General features: G+C 34.9%; 1 protein-coding gene across 1 annotated transcript in view; it reads left to right on the forward strand.

The window, feature by feature from the left end:
- Nucleotides 1-3,344: 3,344 nt before the first annotated feature.
- The window catches only part of LOC124540071 (FMRFamide receptor-like), a 93,496-nt gene continuing 80,175 nt past the window's right edge, over nt 3,345-16,665 (forward strand). Inside the window, exon 1 of the mRNA XM_047117486.1 lies at nt 3,345-3,649. The gene's annotated coding sequence lies outside the window, so the exon portion shown is untranslated. The remainder of the gene's footprint in view (nt 3,650-16,665) is intronic.

Here is a 16,665-nt window from a genome sequence, read left to right on the forward strand (position 1 = left end):
GCCGGTTGGACACTCAATTGATTATTATGTATCTACATTGTATATGTATATAAAAAAATACCAAAAATTTTTTTCTTCTGACATGCTAAAGAGTTCAGGATATAGTTCAACCTTCCATGTAACCTAACCATCATTCGAGCTGGCATCACGTCGTATCTTTTGTTTAGTTCTTAATTAAAACCTGTGGTAACACATGAGTTCGGTGCACTCACATCAACAATCGATGTTATCATTCTGAAAACGTCATTTAAAAACAAATTTTAATTTGAACGTGAAGTGAAATATGAAAACGCAATCCAACAATTACTCTTTATTGTAAACGAGCGTTGGTTTATGTTCGAAATAAATCAGTGATTTAGGTGTTTAAACGCCGTATCCACGCGTGCGTTGTTTATGGCAGCGCCGACAGACTCGCGGCCAGCGCCGCGGGATGTTGCTTGCTCGGACGAATTCGCTGCTCATCAGTTACGTCTCGGCCGCGATGATTGATGACCGGTGATGAAATTGTGATGGAACGTTTGTTTGCAAAACGTTATTATACAATTAGTAAACTCGGAAAGATAGCACTCTCGGGAAAAAGCGTTTGCCATCTGGCTAGTACATACATGTATCGAGAAGTGAAAAAAAACAGATAATATGACAATAGACCAGCTGAGTCTGGATATTATTTTTTGAGTAAACCATTCAGAAACCACAGTTTCTTCGAATACTTTTATAAAAATATTACGATACTAAATATTGCACAACATCACATATATTACTCTGAACAATCTAAGAGGCCAAATCATTTGTGTTATTTAAAATCAAAAGAAACGACGGTACCACAAAAACCCAGATTCAAGACAACAAAGAAAACTAATAAACTTTTTCTTCATCGACTCGACGAGGAATCGAACCCCGGACCTCGGAGTGGCGTACCCATGAAAAAGGTCGGCAAAGAGTTCAATAATTTCTAGAAAAAAATGAGAATATGTCAATGACAATTTAAATAAACAACTATATATTCAGATCGATGTTCTTTTAGTGGAAATCTTTGATGAGTAAGTTGCAGCCCGTATCTGGGACAGTTGAAGTCTGAGATTCAGAGAATTATTTATTCAGTTGCCAGATGCCTTCTCGACTAACTCGCAGACGAAGCGTGAATAGAATGAGCTTATCGGGTTATTACGAAATTGAGTTAATGGAATTATAATTAATTATTATTATATACTAGCGACCCGTCCCGGCTTCCACGGGTGCAATACTGATAATAAATATATGTATTACATGATAATACGTTTATTTGCGACATCACATTAGAAACTTCTATAATTATCGGCGTTTCCTTACTATATTGTCTATGTATTAGATACAAAAACGTTCCTCTCGAATCACTCTATCTATTAAAAGAAACCGCATCATAATCCGTTGCGTTAAAGATTTAAGCATATAAGACATAGGGACAGAGATAGTTATGTTTTATACTATGTAGTGATAGTTATTATAAATATTATGTAGTTTAAACTAATACTCTATTTTTATACTATTTGTGAAAAAAATATATATATCTAAACAGACTCCGTTTAGACTGTCCCTAAAAACCGTAATATTCAAAAATATGGGGTTCGCTTTTCCAAATACCATACGGTACTTTATAGGACCATTAAAAGGTTTAAGTCCCGTTAAACACTATACACCCAAAGAGTTGGAGTCGTTAGACACTACCGGGGATGTGTTTATTTACTGTAATGGCATAATACTATCATTTCTAAGAATCGTCTTATTCAGTAATAGCATAAAACAAGGAGCGTTGACGTCAAATTTAACAGCTAATGGAATTAATCGAGACGCGTCGCCCGCCGGCTCGGAGCTCCGAAACATTACACTATACCTTCTGAGATTGATAAGTCGTTCTGAAATACATCATTATTTACAAAAACATATCACATAACCAAGCGCTCAGGTGGGCGAGTCGATTAAACTCACGGAGTTTACTTCAAATGTGTGAATTCAAATCCAGTTAAACGCGTCCGAATTATGTTTCAATTGTTGATGAAGAAAAATGTATAAACCTGGATGAGCGTGGTACTGCGTGCTCTCAAACTATCATCTTTAAATAAGTTTTTCCCAGCTGTGGAGAATTTTCATGATCGATATCTTACATATTATTAGCGTAAACCGATTTTTATCCCGCGAAACCGACGTGTCGGAGGTATCGCCGCGTGACTCCGATAAAAACGTAAATTAAACTGAAATACTTAACATTAGCCGCACGTCGTCGCTATAAAGTTAAAATTGGACATTAAAGAGTTTCGGTTGTGTTGAATTAGCGGCGATACTTTAAACCTTCTTTAGCAGATAAGAGAACATCGTAAGCGGCGTCACGTAATATCTAGTAACTACAGATTAAATATTTCGATTTCTTTTTAATCTGGCATGACATAACATATTATTGTCCAAACTAACTCCGGTTGGCCGACTTTGTTCTGAAAATACTTTCCGTTCGATCCAATTTAAATTTAACGAAATAGTGCAACGCCTGAGGGCTAAAATATAAATAACCTTTTTTTACTTCTAGAATTTGGTGATCACATATAAATAGTCCTCAATCAAAATAATTATTATTTATTAGCCAATTATAAATAACTGAAATATAATTGTAACTCATCGCTGTAACAATTACGGCGGTGTACCCGAAGATCACACCGTTATTGGAAAGATTTCAATTTTTATAGTTATTCTAAGATATCTTATGATCATCTTGTAAATAGGATATTTTAAGAGTATTTATAGATAAACTGTGCTCTAGTACGGGCTAATATATTTTCGCGAGATTTTTACTTTGCTTTGAATTTATTTATTTTCTTAATTTATTTATAACAATTGCAATATTTTACGCGAAAAAACAATATTCGGACAGTTTTGTGAGACTGATAAACTTATGACAAATACGCAAAAACCACGGATCGGGGAATAACAAAACTCTACATCCTACTGTCGTACTTTTTATTATCTTGAATAATATAATACCTAATTTAGGGTAATACTCTTAATAAATATTACGAAATATATTTAAATATTCATAGTAATCAACGAAACCATAAAGCGTGCGGTTAAACGCATAGTAATGTGACTTGCCCCGACGGGTGCAGCGCTGCATGTCACTCCGCGAATTGCCTGTTTTATTTAAACGCAATAGAGGTAAAGTCGGAGGTCGTATCACTACGTATGCAAGAGATTAATTTAATTTCCATCTCCAAAATAATGATAATTCAAACGGCGGGACAGCGTGACACGTCGTAGCTGTCACCGTAGCGTCACGAGTTACGCGCGGCGCCGCACGCAGCAGTAGCCAGTAGCGCGCTGAGCGAGCGAGCGTTCGCATACACGCGCACGTAGCCCGCACCGCATGCCACTACGCGGGAAAACTCCGCCGAACTAACTTCGTGAATAACTAGTTGTTGAATGTGACAACAAAAATACTGATAGCGATAATCTGGGAGTTGTGAGAGTGATAGAGGATGCCAAGAAATTTTAACGTATAAAACAAGTTTAATGATAATAATTTATGTGTAATGATATAATTATTAGTCTGCTGTTACGTGTTGTGACTTTTAGTGAACAGTTAATAGATCTCGTATTGTTATTGACTCATCTGTTGTATAAACACGTAAGTAACGATAATATTATTTATATAAATTATAAAATAAAGTTAACAATGCCGACGTTGGGTGTCGCTTTGGTGAAATGGATGTAAAATTTGTCATTAAGTTTTTAATATTTTTACATTTATAACTTACAATATATATGAAATATTCAAATTTAAGAGCAATATTTTATCGATAGAGTTTTCAAAATGTTAAAAAATAAACCCAAGTCTTAGTAAGCAGTATTAGACTATTTCCAATTTTCTTATCAATATGTCTGCCATGCCCTTTGGTTTGAACTACTTCTAACGAACTTTAGACACCATTTATAACCTTGTGCGAAATAAAATATATACGCTTATCATCAAAAATTGCAAAACATTATTTAAAAACAAAATACAACTCAAAAATTAGTTACATATTTATATAAAACGTTTTATTATATATTTACGATTTATCATGAGCCATGACGATACGAAATTTTAATACAATACTACACAATTATTTGATTTAATTTGGCACGGGCAAAACTAAGCGCCGTCGCGTTGTGTTTTAAAGAATCCATTTTTCTTCCACCCTGTGTGGCCTTTATATATATATTTTTGGGTTGAAGTAATTTAATTTACAAAGCATCTTAATTTAACCTCCTCTAATTTAACCTCAATTTAATTATAATCTATTCGATCAAATAAGAAATTATAAAAACTATATTTATTATTTATTCTATATTTCTTTTCTATAGAATATATTTTTCAATTACTATTTGTGGGCCTCTTAAATTAAGCGTTCCAATAGAAAAAAAAAATTATTTTAGTCGGCTGATACGATTATCAGCCGACTAAAATAAGAAGAAGCGAAGCTTGCTCGATAGCTTATAAAAAAATAACATAAACATAAAAAAGATTATAAGGCTGGACAGATGCAACCTGTGCCCATTTTGAAGTCCGCGGAATAACTCTGTTGGATAATCTTATGAGCCATTTGTCACTAAATAAAGTTCATGTCGTTATTATTATTTCAGTTCAGTTTAACTAGGTTCTATAATATCACCCGTGTGATACTATACATTTATTTTTAAATCAGCTGGAACAACAGCAGATATCTTCTCTATACAGCGTCAGCACAATATAACTCGGCGCGACAGCTCTTTGTTGTATACCAAATTATTTCAAATATATTAGATTTTCTGATTGTCGTGGCTTATTCAATATTATATTAAAGCTTTATATGTACACATGCAACTATTGTTAAGTCGTATTTTTGTTAAAGTAAGATAAAATGGCTATTGTAGAATCCTATCGCCCTGACTCTTCGCCCCTTCTGAATTTACGCACACATGCATATATACTAAGAGCTAAAAAAATAAAAGAGAAAGCGAAATAAATCATCTAACGCAAACACTCGTCGCGTAACTTCAGTGGAGTGTTATCGCAGAGTTGCTGTAAATACACTTTCCCTCGCATCGCCGAATGGTGGCCGCGCCCACGCAGGGACGAGGCCAGACACTCGAGGCTCCAACTTTGGTAACTCTTTATCGCCTCAACTTTTCTAGTTTATAACCCCTTTGTTGATATTACCCCTGCAATATATCTTTGTCGAGGTCAAAATATTTTGAATAATTTCTGGCAACTACAACAATGACTGGGAGCTTTTAAAATCGAACCTGTCTGATTCGTGTCTTAAACTAACAAGGAGTCTATTGACACTAACGGAATATATTTAAATCAGTCTACTAAATCTGAACCGATTCGAACTATTTCAACAACATTTCAAGCAAATTAGTTATACGAAAATTTATTCGATAAAAATTCTATCTACTTTTAGTGATTCAATGGATTTTTTAAAATGGAATCAACTGTAATAGAGTTATTTAAATGTTTCATAATTATGATTGCTACTAACTTAGTTGTTAGTTTAAAAATAACATAAGTTAACACAACTAAAAAGTTTCCATAATCCTTTACACTAACAATAATGGCCCACTATAAAATATATTTTTTCTATCTTCCTTAATAGCAAATTGCGAAGTAGGATTAATCAATTCTGTGAAATTCAATACATTGTTTTATCTACAATAGAGTTAAAAGTTCGTTGGCAACGGTAACCGAAGCATTGGATCCGAACCGGTCCTATTCCACAATTATGATCAAGTGGAGGTAAAATTATCGTTACCTCTCGCATATTTTAGCAATCCTAACGCTCGGATCAGTCAATCATCGAGTGTTTTCGTCTAACGCGTTCGCGACTCGCCCTTGACTGCTGTCTGAGGTCAGGTGGTCATCGCTCTGTCCAAAACTGGTAATGTATTAAACCTTCGCATATTCTTATTAATATTTATCAAAAGCCGTTACTTTTAACTCGTACGAGAACGTCATATATACGTATAATAGAAAAGCTACTAACCCTCGTATCATAATTAAACAAGCTAGGCTGCCTGAAATACGTAGCGTATACTAGGATGTCTTCGTTCAAAATTCACGGGAAAGGATTCGTGTGTGCAAATAATGCAAAATGATTAAACTTACGGCCATCTGTTGCAAGCGAGCTCAATGAAAAGTGTATTGACGATAACAGAATTTAAAAATCACAAAAACTGTCCCACTCGAGCAATTTACAAATTGTCCGGGAATCTTGAGCGACAGAGAATTTTAATAAAGTTTAAAACGTAAAGCTCTCCGGAAAGTTCCGCTTCAGGACTCGGCTCAGGTGCTGGAATTTTGAATTAATCATCAGCAACTGTAACAACAGCAGTAACGATTCGTCAAACAATTAGTGCTAACGAACAACACAAAGAGAAGTATTTTGTTTAATCGCATTACTAGTAAACACGAAAAACCACATGGCCAATTCGCGGAAGTTTTTGTATCGTCATTATTTGATATTGCAAGTTTCGTCGAATATAGTACTACATATGTAGAGTTATACATATAAGATCTCCATTTACATTATTTGTGTCCAAAATATTCAATATTGAGTATATTCATACGGACAACTTGGAAGCACGTAAAAAGTAAATGTCATCCTTACGGCCAAAGGTATTCACAACAATGAAAATCCACAAGGCCTTATCTTATCTCGCCAATGTGTGCTTCATGTAAATTAAATTAACACTAAATTCACAAATATTACCGTACGCTATATGTATACGCGACGCGTGAGTACGTAATCGTAGGGTGGCGTGATGGTAGCGATGGAAAGGCCGATGCGGGCGCAGATAGGCGGCGGCGCTGCAGCTAATTCTAGGCAATAAACCTCACTATAGATAACAGAAACGACAGCGAAATGTACAACTCTATTGCACCCCGGATAACGGAAACTTTGTATGTCTTTTATCATAATTAATAACATTCAATACCTACAATATTCCCCCGTTAACTTCGCAGGATTAATATAAATAAATATATCATAAATTAACATAATCAGTATCCATTCAAGCGATGTATCCAGCCGCACCGTGCCAATGCCGTCAACCGCGCACCGCGTCCCAGCTCTGTTACGCGTTGCAATTCCTGTATCTTACAATACATCTAAAACTTCGCATAAATTGCGAAACGTAAATGACTTTATTGATTATATCAGAAAACACTTTGTGTCCTATTCATATTAACCATTAGTATGGTATCGTAAAAAATAATTATTCATTTATCCATCACTTTTATATTTAGTGCCGTTTGTAGAAATTTTAACTGTACGATCCATGGCGTTAGTAGGAAAGTAAAGTAAAAGTAAAGTTACAGCCTGTAAATTGCCCAATGCGGGTTGGTGGTATGCACATGTATATAGAATTTCGATGAAATTAGACACATGCAGGTTTCCTCACGATGTTATCCTTCACCCCCGAGCACGAAATGAATTATAAACACAAATTAACCACATACATATATATAGTGGTGCTTGCCTGGATTTGAACCCGCAATCACCGGTTAACGCGGTTACGCGTTTTAACCACTGGGACATCTCAACTCAGGAAAGTATACATAGATTATGTATATGCTATATGAAACCGTTAAAAACAAATAAACTCATTATGAGATTAGTTTAACGCGGACCTTATTTGAATATTAACTATTTTACCTCGGGTGTATCTTTTGCTATCAGTACGTACGAGTGTGTATGAGTATAAAGCAAAACGAAATGTCTGCCATTAACCCACAAGTTAATTTCCATTCAATTAAACAAGCGTAGAAACACGGAAGATATCGTTCGACATATATCTATTTATATATATATATTTTTTTTTAAACAAATCAGTCGACGTCAAAAGCCGGCGATAACAGGTTATGAACTGGAAAATTATACATTTTTAGCAATTTTACAAATCGGTTGATCGGCGCGGCGTACCCGAACGTATTATTTACAATTACGTATTAATAAAAACGTTTTTTAATTTTGCAAACGGAAATCAGACGAGAAAATGTGCTGCCTGGTAGGCTACTATAAAACTGATTAGCAATTCCTTCTCCAGAGCTCCACTTTGAACCCACATTTTTAATTCTAACTCTTTTAAACTTTTTGTTACTATCTTTTCTAAGACATTGTTGGTACCTTTGTACGTTTGTTACTTTACCAAGGGGCCATCCTACCATCGCCCATAGTCCTTGGTACCATATGGAAATTTAACCATTCCTCATATCGCTTGTCACCAACCTTGGTAACTAAGATGTTATGCCCTTGTGCGTTTAGCACACTGGATCACTTTCCCTTTAAACCAGTACGTATTGCTACTTGGTTGTAGAATATGTGATGTGTGTGTGGTCCCTACCCAAGCGGTTATTCAAAGCCTGAGGTGTAACAAATTACCTACTATTGACAAATTCTTCTGTATGTATGACAACCAATATTTTTATTATTATATACATGCCGTGCCCTCGACCTTGTACGTGTTTAATTCTAACAAAAAAAAATATTATTGTAGCCTAAGTCACTCCTTATTGTATCAGTTATCTGTCAGTGAAAGTTCCGTTAATCGGTCCAACCGTTCCAGAGATTAGCCGGAACAAACAGACAGACAGACAGACAGACAGACAAAAATTGTAAAAAATATTTTTTAGTATATATACCGTGTAGGACAAAAAGGGCTATTTTAATATTACAAACAGACACTCTAACTTTATTATATGTGTAGTTGTATAGCCTAGATAATTAATGACTCCTTTCATTTGTAAAAAAATAATAATGAATTTTAAACTTGATTTGAGTCCAATGGCGATTCGTAACAAGTTCATACAAACGACAGATGATGTCAAGGCCGCTCGGTTTGGTTTGAAAATGACAAAAAATTCGCGACACTTAACTTGAGCGACAACATTATTGTGTACGATTTAATTAATATCACTGTAATTAAGATAAAGTTTAAATAATGATCCGCGACCCACTCTTGTTTAACCGGATTCGTACGAGACGAAATCTTGACATTGAAATATTTAAGTGATATACTTATACAGTATTTATCGTAAAACTTCACGAGCAGACTTCTAACGAATACACAAAGCCGTATTTGGGTCTATCACGGAGAGAATCATAATCTATTCTTCTATACAAATATTACAATTAAAGTAACCCTGTCTGACTGTCTGTCGCTCTTTCACTAACAAACCGCTAAGCCGATTTTGATGAAATTTGGTGTGAAGCAAATTTATATATATAGAATAGGAAGGACATATGCTACTTTTTTGCCTAACACATGACAACCAAACTCCACAAACGCAAGCGAAGCCGCGGGAGACAACTAGTAATTAATATAAGGTCTACCGCTATAATGTGAAATGACTAATATAATAATAGCAAAGTCTAAGCCGAAGGGTGCGCAAATCCTTGCTCGTATGTAACAGCGGCAGATCGTACAGCGCCCACGGTTGAGCAAGTTGATCCCTGATTAATTTTTGACGTTATTCACCGCGTTGAGCGCGTTCACATACACACACGCGCAGAGATTTTGTCCCCCTCAAGCCTATCTCTTTGCAACGGAACTTGAGATGACATTTTAACCATAATTAACAGCTTACAAGAACACGCTACCCAGGCTTGTCACGTCAGTGTTCTAAATTTAAAGCGGGTGAATCTGATACGTATGCAATGATGTTATATACTAAAAGGTTTTCTGAAACGAGACGCATATTTTAGTATAAGCTTCATAATGTTGCTTTAGTAGTTTTCTCAGTCAAGCATTATAAATAAAAGTTTCTTAATTTATTATTCAAGATGAGAATACATTTGTATTTTTTCTGTTGTTTTATGTCAACGTGTAACCTTTATTTGTATTCAGAACATAAATTATCCACGCGAAGCGTTCACGGACAGAAACATTGATATTTCCATGAGATGTCTGTTTCTATCACACTCAAAAGTCATAAGTCTCTTATGAATGTACATAGAATAGAAATATACTCCAATCAAAAAGCACCTATTATATTATACAGATCCCAGAATATGTTTAATCGTCCTAAACTCATACTGTAGCTGTACAAAATTATAAAAGTTTTGAGAAACCCAAAAAATTAAAAAGTAATTTCCGACTTCTGAAGGGTCGCAGGGGTTGCTTACTCAGCATTTAATTTTAGCATATTTGAGGTCATCACTTAAATATATAATAATAAAATATGTATTTCACAATTTTTATAAATTTTAAATAGCTCAAAACTCTTTTAATGGGATGTCCCATTTATCTACGTACGTATACATATAGCACACTGAAACCATTCCGCATCTATCATAGATGCTTCGATTTGAAGTATTAAAAAGATAAAATGAATCACAATAGTAGTTTTTCTAAAGATTTGGACAGTGGTGGTCTCAGGAGGTGGACGACGCAACGTCACACAAGCGGTATAATGGTCTGATGCGTTGGCATCGATACAATGGCGAGATATGCAGACAGATTTAAATAATTATCTAATATTAGCAGCGCGGTCACGCTTAAACAGCATAATGAACGTTCATTCTCAAACAATGCGTTTTAATTGACAGTTACTATTCAGGTGGCTTTACGAGCTACAAATCATTGACCGTGTCACCTTTGATATCGACTATATATTACGACCTTTGGAAAATTTACTGAAATACCACTTACTTTTATCCTAATATATATTCACTCCCCGAAGTGTAACCTAGCAATCTGTGTTTTGGAAGAATTTATCTTAAATCTCTACTAAATACAAAGCTGAACAAGCTGCCTTTTTGAGCCTCTAATCTCAAAATCTACTGCACCGTACCCATATTAGCCGTAATGAGCGGAACGGTAACTGCAAAACCGTAACAAAATTTACCAAATATTCGTACTTAAATCTGTGTGGCAGCACATTTTCTGAATCGCGTCAACCTTTGGTTCGCCACAATTGGAATATAGCGTTTTGAAATTTCAGTTATGTAATCATATAATTGAAAATTTCGGAACGTTATCGTGTTCACAACTGTGTGGACACTGCGTTGTGGTGGCAAGTGTCAACCGCAAGTGATATGGTCTATCGTGAGTGGACCGGTACACACAGTAACCATAAAAATCAATCAACGTAACAAGACTGTAGGTCACCCTGTGTTTAAATGTCAGACGTGTATAATCAAATGTGAACGCGGAAAAAACTGCGATTAAATAATTAAATATGATTTAAAACAAAATTGATGAATCCATCGCCAACATCGATACATAATCGGTGCAATTTAATATAATTACTAAAAAAACTTCAGAATATTTTGAATCCTTGATAAATATCGATGTTTGTGTATGACGCGTATACGAATAAAATTTTCCACGAGTAATTGATAAGTGGCCCGAGATGGCTCAATGGTTGGAACTGAAGTTTGGTGTGTTTCATTCGTGTGTATATTGACCTCCACTGCGGTGGAAACCATCATAAGGTAACCTGCACGCGTCGAAAGAAATTTTGCATGACGTGATACAACACACATTGGTGGAATAGAAGCCTTACACCGCATCGAGACATTCGCAGGCCATAACTTTACTTTAAACTTTATGAATGAATGAATACACTTTATTGTACACCACAAACAAAAATAAAGAAGAAAGTTAGTAAAATGCAAAAACAAAAAGTGTTGTATAATAGGAAGACTTATGGCTAATTAGCAATCTCTTCCAGGCAATTTTTAACTTTGAAGTCTTTATGCAAAACTTTATGTACTCTGGTTTATAGGTACATTCGGTAGTATCATCAGTGACGATTACCATGTTGACGACCATTAAACTTCGCGAGTGCCTTCGCGGTGTCTGGAGATTATTTCGTAAGCGTATTATAGTTGCACATGTCCTTACCCTTAGAAATTGCGAATTTCCGACGTACACATGAATTCAAGAACTCAACGACAAAGCACCCGCTTTTCTAAATATGCATTTAGAGTTTATAATTGCTGTTAGGGGATTGTTTTTAACGAAGTTTCCCTTCACAGGACGGAATGGGGCGGGACAAATTGTTACGCAGATTTTATCTAATTGTTTTCAGTTAGAGTGTTGTGTTCACTGTATCAATTCGGTTCTCTGATAATTTATCAATACTCTGTGAAGCCGTAACTTAATTTGATAGAAGCTCTATTATATGTAACCGGGCTTAACATACAAGCAGATAAATGCAGCTCCGCCCAATAAAAACAACGTGGGAAAAGCGAAGCGTATACTTCGCACATTTTAATGGATTTCATTTGCATGCATAAATAATTGAACCTCCCTAACGTTAAAAATATTTCATCGTTTTTTTTAGCTTAAAAAGTAGGATTATCCTCATTAAATAAATTGATTTGGCAGCCCCTTCGCAGCCGCTCAATGTTCGTCGAATTTTTTTTCAATTTCAAGGAGAAGATTTGGAAGAGTTTCGTTATTAACCCCGAGCTGGTGATGAGAGGATTATTTGATGCTCGTAAGTTCTCTATTTTTGTCCATTATAATGAGCTGAGATGACCCAGTGGTTAGAACGCGTGCATCTTAACCGATGATTGCGGGTTATAATTAAGCAACACTATGAATTTGTGCTTAATTGTGTTTATAATTCATCTCATGCTCGGCGGTGAAGAAAAACATCGTGAGGAAACCTCCAGGTGTCTGATTTCAGATGTTCAAAGGGAAATAATACGCTATTAACGCGATAAAATATAAATATATTATTTATTAATTAAATGCGTAGCTTCAGATAGCCCGCGCACTCGTATGACGTTAAGCCTTATTAATGACTCTCCTAACACATGATGTTCTGCGCCCAAACTGGTTAACGAATGCTAAATGACGTGCCGGGCGTCGTCTGCGGCTCCGGCGACCTTTGCGATGAGGAAACTCCCGTAAGATTTATATTAATCAAGTTAGCTTAAACTTTTTTAATTAAAATTTAAACACATTTCTGATTAAACAACATCGAATACACGATCGATTTCGTTGCCGCTCAGTTAATTATAGAATTTACATATCAATAATAACCCATCAAAATAAAAGAAACGATTTTCCAGTTTCTTTATGTTTCAAGAGCCGAAATGGCCCAGCGGTTAGAACGCGTGCATCTTAACCGATGATTGCGGGTTCAAAACCAAGCACCACTGAATATTCATGTGCTTAAATTGTGTTTATAATTCATCTCATGCTCGGTGGTGAAGGCAAACATCGTGAAGAAAACTGCATACGAGTATGTCTAATTTCATAGAAATTCTGCCACGTGTGCATTCCACCAACCCGCATTGGAACAGCGTGGTGGAATATGTTCCAAACCTTCACCTCAAAGGGAGAAGAGGCCTTAGTCCAGTAGTAGGAAATATACAGGCTGTTGTTGTTGCTATGTTTACAAATTGACCAGGTGCTAGGAATACTTTTTATTTACACAAAGTGTAAGTGTAGTTTGTTGCTTAAAGGATGAAACTTTTGAAATACTCTTTAGTTAAACATTTCTGAACAAACTTTGTAAGTTACTGTACATATTGGTTTCCAGAAAATATTTAATTCATTTACTTGACGTTACTTACTTTTAATTATATTTTTGATACTTCATACTCGTCAATAAATAACATCGAGCTTAGTAAAGTATATTTTTGAACTTCGATCTGTTTTCGAAAAAACGTTTAGAGACCTTACGGAGACAATAAATCAAAAAATGTTTTCATTATTATGTTAATAAGGTCAAAGACCATCGATTGACCATAAAACTATATTAATTATAATATAATAATAATCGATTCGAAGTACTAATTATGTTAACAGATAGTTTGATTTATATCGCCCTATAAAAAATAATAAATAATAATATACAAGTTCCTCATCATGGAGGCAAGTTTTTGCTACTTCGAGTATGTAATTTATATCTATATTATAATCTTTATGTAAATTAAGAAACTAATCAACTATTTTAAGGCCGTAAATATTCACGTATTATGACTCATAAAAACTTTACAATTATAGCATTATTTTACATGTCATTTTAACTATTATTTTTTTTTCGTTCGCTCGATAAATGATATTGATAGCGATATTATGCAAATCAGAATAATTCTTTCAATTTAAGAATTACATTTAATAAATAACTCTTACTTTACACGAGGGCACGGGATAGTAACAAGGCATTATCAAAATCGAAATAAAAATCCCATATATTTTGTAAGTCGAACTTGGAATTACAACCACACTTCAAATATCATTGGGCTAATGAAAAAACGAGAGCAGGCGTCGTAAAACAACTGAATCGTCTTATCAACTAAAGTCGCTCGTCAAAGTTTTCGAACAAACGCCAAACGGCTCGCCTTTGGTTCCCTGTGAAATCTTACTTCACTCGCGCGTATACTCGGCAACACTCCGTTTTTCTTCTTTCTTAATACAATTTGGGATAAATCTCCGTGGGAGAGATGCTAGTAATGTAATAAAAGGTACACGATACCTTACATTCTAGAATTTTAGGTTGTAAAAAGTTGAAACCATAAATAGTCAGAATTCGTCATAAGCTGGTTGGTTAAGTTATTAAATCATTTTGCTAAGTACTTATGTTTATGGTAAGTAACTCACACAATAAGCTACTAGACCGACAAAGCAGTTGTAACTATAAACGACACATTATAATACTTGTCCAAAAAATATTTACAAGCCCTGCGGCATTAATTATTTATTTAGCGAGTGACCTTAATCTCGCTAGTCAATGATAAAAATCGCAAAATCTAGTTCCTGAGTAATGTAAAAAAAGTTATTTAAATACATTTGAATAATAATATAGTATTTCGTAAATCAAAATATGCGAGACATTCAAACCGCAGGCCTGCTCAGCTGCGCGTCGAGTAGCGAATTTTAAATGTCAACCTTTAATCACATAAAAAACGCGAATAATAAAAATATCACATATTACCGTGTATTACTTGTTCCAAATGCCGATAGGGCAGGATCTTAAGTTACGTTTGACGTCAACTCAAACCTGTCTGAAGGTACCGTCGGCAATGCAGTAAAAACGCCTCATTTATGTGTTGAAGCTATTTATAGTTTTAACCTTAATAACTTCTTAAAGACAAATGTGGTTTGGTAAACCCGAAAAAAGATCAAGCGAGAAAAATATAATTGCATTAATTATTTCCACTGTACGCTTTACTTTAAATAAAAACTTTACAAATTATATATTCTTACTTACATTGCAACGATCCTTGCAATATAAATGTAAATATAATTTTTAAAGAATATGCCTTCTTAGAGATCTATTAATAAAAATAAAACAAGTGATTTAATATATCCAATTCTTTTGCTGTCACTACAGAACATCAATTTCGCTTAGAGCAGCTTCAAAATATTCTATCCTAAGAGCATCGAACAGACGCCAGTACAGTTACAACAATAAACATTAATGTCTACGTCACAATTCAACGCGAATATTAAATACGGGTTCTATAACGTGTAATTTAGATTTTTTAATTAAGTATGTGATATACTTGTATGGTGATACTAAATACGAAACTCTATATCGGTTAAAACTACTCGTGCCCGCAAAATAACTCAAAAGTATATTTGACTACATAAATGGGTTCGGTTAGTTTTGGGGCGTCAGAGTAACATGCACGAGAGCCCGTCGCTTCCACGTGTGTGAACTCACAAATAAACTTCATTTCTAGTGTCGGCATAGTTCTACAATTCTTGATAGGTTTCGACTTTTTTTTTTTTTTTAATTCCCCTTTGAATTTTATTTGTGAGATGATAACGGGCGAGATGCAGATCATTCACGTGTAGCGTCCCTCAAAGCCCTATGGGATACCGCTTTCAATGGGCGTTTGGCACTCGGCCAGGGAGGAGCCGCTTACGAAGAGGAGGATGAGATGCGTAATGTATTTCCCGCGACAACAAAAAGGTTCGGTTGTTTTATTTCTGTGAGTGTGTGTGTGTCTGGGAAATGTGTGTTACGTGACGGCGCCGCCGGAGTCCTCAGACACTCCATGCACTAAGTTGGTGTACTTATAGAAATAAATCTAATATATCTCCACCCACAAGTCATAGGTTAAGATTACTTACTTTACGAATTTTACGGTGATGTCATCTCTACCCGAACGACACAAATAAAAGCAATTAAAATTGTAGTCATAGCATATTTTTCTGTAAATACATAGTGTACAAAGTTGCTAACTATGTGCCTTATGCTTTGGATAATTAACATAGTTTGTAACTCTCTTTTACACGATCCCATACGAATGAACACTATGGAAGATATCATCGTCTCCAAACTATGTGCGAACTGGCTATAACAATCGAATCGTAACCTTTGAAAATACATACTTATGTTTATTAACTAATAACAAAGCAAAAGTATTAAAATAAAAAAAAAACCCTATACGTTATAAATATACGATTTGTTAAAATTATATTAGTAATGAAAATTTATTTTATATTTGCGGATATTATTTAACTTTTGCGAATACTTTAATTTAAACAACTTTCATTACAGAACAATTGCTGTAGTTAAATCGAAATACGATAACAGCTAACAGGTATTTGCCGAATATTAGAAGGACGATTGCAGAACGAAACATTTGAAATTCAGTTTATTCTTATAGCCGAGCTAAATGAAATAGGCAACAATGTTATATTATTCGC

This window comes from Vanessa cardui, chromosome 2 (assembly GCF_905220365.1).
Source record: "Vanessa cardui chromosome 2, ilVanCard2.1, whole genome shotgun sequence".
Classification (NCBI taxonomy): domain Eukaryota; kingdom Metazoa; phylum Arthropoda; class Insecta; order Lepidoptera; family Nymphalidae; genus Vanessa; species Vanessa cardui.